Source organism: Neltuma alba, unplaced genomic scaffold (assembly GCF_004799145.2).
Source record: "Neltuma alba isolate B1F8T4 unplaced genomic scaffold, ASM479914v2 tig00000112_pilon, whole genome shotgun sequence".
Lineage (NCBI taxonomy): Eukaryota > Viridiplantae > Streptophyta > Magnoliopsida > Fabales > Fabaceae > Neltuma > Neltuma alba.
In genome coordinates, this window is record NW_021631923.1 from 80,610 (window position 1) to 84,449 (window position 3,840).

At 37.1% G+C, this 3,840-nt stretch overlaps 1 pseudogene; it reads right to left on the reverse strand.

Annotated features, from left to right (window-relative positions):
* Positions 1–901: 901 nt before the first annotated feature.
* Positions 902–3,755, reverse strand: LOC114745565 (berberine bridge enzyme-like 15; annotated as a pseudogene).
* Between the last annotated feature and the right edge of the window lie 85 nt (positions 3,756–3,840).

Here is a 3,840-nt window from a genome sequence, read left to right on the forward strand (position 1 = left end):
CTTGGAAGAATTAAGGTAGTTCTCTCGATTGTTCCTGAATGCTTTGGTTAGAAGTTAAGGACATGTTTGGCATTTCATATTTTTTGATTTAATTTTGATGATTTGGTGTCCTAGTTTAGTCAGCTAACAGTTGACCGTTAAAGCTTACTAACAGATCGAACGCGACATTGCTACATTTTTTTATTACTTTCGGGATAACATTGTTCCAAAAAAAACTTCCTATACCCAATGCTCTTTTGTGGAAACTTTTGAGACAAAAATGACCTTTATCCCATAATAAAATAATAAAAGATTAAGGGGTTGAATTTAAATTTTAAAATGTCAAGAAGGTTATATGCAATTGACTTATAATTCATAAGAGTTTATTGTAATTTAGCGTAAGATATATATAGACTCAAAATTTCCATGGGATAAAGCGATTTATTAGATGGAGAGCATTCCAAGCAATGTATAATGCTTGTGGTCTTGTGGACCCATTGAACAAAATAAAATATGAAGGCAATAATATAATGTGCAGCATTTTTTGGAAAATTATATTTTAGGGCTAAAATCATATATTTTTGGGTTGAAATAATACTGCTATGTTATTTTTTTTTCCTGATAAATTTATGAAAATTGAATTGCAAATAACGATTTAAATAACAACAAATTAGAAATTTGAAAATTTCAATTGCAAATAAGGCAATTAATTTTCAAATGCAACTGTCGATTTGTAAATAAGATTAATGTTTACAACCATATAAATGATATTTACCACTTATTTTTCAAGGAAAAAATCGGCGACCTAGCTCTTATTAATATGTCATATTTTGGGACTTAAATTACATTCCCTATAAAATTAAATCGCAAGCACACCCTTGCACTCACAACATTATAGCTTACCAAAAGAAAAAATAAACACTCAGTAGTTTAACTCAGTCTTATCTTTGATTGGCAACTGAGGGATGCTCTGTTCATGTCTAAAGAAATTACCTGGGTCGACCTTAGATTTCACCTTCGCCAACCTTATAAAATTATCCTTAAAATACTTAAATCCCCAAGCGCTTGACCTCAATAAGCTTGTCTCATTAAATCGGTTCATCCCCAGATCAAGATCTCTGTAATTCACATACGCTTCCCTGGGAAAACTTGAAGCATAAGGAGCCATAGTGTCATACACTTTCCTAATCCATTTCATATGCTTCTCTATGTTCTTCTCTTCATTTGGCAACGCAGTAAAATACTGTATCATGAAGAGTGTTCCTTTTCTGTGAGGAAATGGAGTAGCAGATTCTGAAATTTGTTCATGATTCCTCCATACGGAGTCCAAAGCATGGCGGGCATATTTCCTGTAGAAACAATTCCCAAAGAGAATTCAATGCAGTCTCAGGAATCACTTGCCTTGCAAAATCTGACTTGCTCTTGAAAGATAACTTGGCGATGGATTTCCCTTGCAGAAGAATTTCTGGGGATGTGTTGTTTAATTTGGATAGCCAGCATAATAAAGTACAGATTTGATCCAACTTGTTTCTAAACAATCCTTTTGGTTAAGCCCAACTCAGGAAAACTTTTCGTCATCAATTTGAGAAGCTTATTGGTCCCACCGAGAAAAAGAGCATTAAAAGAAGCTGATACAGTTCTTTTACCTGAAACACTAGAATTTATTGTTCGAATTTGAACTCTAAGGAAGAGATTTTCATCAATGTTTGGTGCTACTTGCTGCCATTTGTGAAGAATTTTGTTTGCATTTTGTTCTAAGGTTTTATTGACAGTAAAAACTGTCACTATAGATGGAACTTGAACTAGTTTGATCTTCCACCATAGAATAATCCCAAAGCTTCCACCACCTCCTCCTCTAATTGCCCAAAACAGGTCTTCTCCCATGGCTGCTCTGTCAAGAATCTTGCCATTAGCATCAACGATTCGTGCATCGATCACATTATCAGCGCCAAGGCCATACTTTCTCAACATGGTGCCATAAGCACCTCTAGTAATGTGACCACCGATGCCTCTAAACTTGTCCATATGCTTGCAGGGAAGCCATGGACTGGACTTTCTCAGAAATAAATTCTGTAGTAAACTTCTCCTATTGTAGCGCTGGCCTGAATCCATGCTGTGTTTCCTGCTATATTGCGACTCGGATAGCACGTAGCTTGGAGAGATCCAGGACCATGAATGGCTTCTCAATGAAAGTGTCAGAAAAATTGGAGAATGGATCGAAACATACCGGGTCGGATCTCGGGTCGGGTCGGTAGGATCTTCTTAGCTCACGCTTAAGCTAGACTATGAAAGTCTAAGCTTTTAAGTGCACAGCAGAGCACCACTTTTGCAAGAAAGAAAATAAGAGAGAGAGAGATAGTAGGAAAACTCTACTACTGGAGTGATTTGAACTGATGGGGGGAAGCCTCTATTTATAGCTTTTGTCAGAGATATTTTGGGTAGCATAAAAATATCCACTGAGCCCATCAGATAAAATTTGAGATAAGATATAATATATCCTTATCTCATAATATCATGATATTTTGAATTCAAATCCAGAATCAATCACAATTAATTCTAAATATATATACTTAATATATATTTAATCTACACAATATAAATTAATTAATTTAATATAAATTAATTAGATTTATATCGTAACCGATTGGATATGATTCAGGGTGTTTGACCAAGTCAAACATATCATGATATCGCTTGGATATTTGACTGATATATTCTCTTTATACCCGGTCAAATAATCCGGCCCATCAAGGGCGGATCCAAGCCCAAAAATCTAACATCTCCTACTCGCACTTGATGGGCTGCCCATCGTGCGATAGCTAAATCTTTCATTGCTTCATACTAGGTGTCTGCCGCGACCGCGTGGGCATGACGTCATTGATTCGGGCGCCTGTGCACCAGGAATCCTTTATGTAGGACCAGCACACAAGAATACCCTTGGTGTACCTGCAAATTGTATGCTTGTTTGCCTCGAATGCCCTAGTTTATCCATACACTTTACTTGTGGCTATCTAATCCCTCTCGAGTTATTCTGTTACTCAGATTGCCTTTTTCATACAATGGTATCCACACTTGCTTAGTTGTTCTGTTCAACCTGCAAGGGACATGTCATAGACACCAACGTAGATGTGTATTTCAGGATAAATTTCCTTCTGACTGTTCATCATTTAGATTTGGCATAGTTGCTTTCTCAGTCTTGACCCGTTAGATCGCATCATTCTTGACCATGGGGTTTAGGCTAGTAGAGTAGCTGCCACTAAACTAAAACCTGTGATATTTTCTAAGTCTTAAGGGCATTATGAAAGGTTTATTTCCTTTCTGGGACTCACATCGTAATGGATCAGGGATCTTCCATCTACGTCCCTTGTTGCAGATTTGAGTGAGCTCATGCAGTATGAATTGCATGTTACGGTGCTCAATCCACCAAGGTGTGAGTATGTGCTTTGTTTTTTAATAGCACTGTACAGACTTAAGTTCTAAATGCACTCCAACATTTGAACCAGGAGCTCTTTCATCACAACTATATATGACGTCTTACTAGTGAAGAGTTCTTGTCTGGCTACAGGTCTCATGGATGACACATTATCCATGATTCGGCCCAAACTTTTATGGGTCTCATCTCAGCCTAGCTAGCTGGGTGACATTTGTGCAGTGCAGTGATTCTTCTCTACCATCTCATGGTGATCATCTGCTGTCAAACCTTCTATATCCCATGAGAACATAGCGAGGGGTAGTTGTTCGTGTGAGTGAGCCAACCTTGTGTGACTGTACGACATATTTGTATTGCATACCTTGTGCCTATGCATGTATAAATACAAATATACAAGAAAAAATTTCTTTGAACTGGATAAAATGCATTGA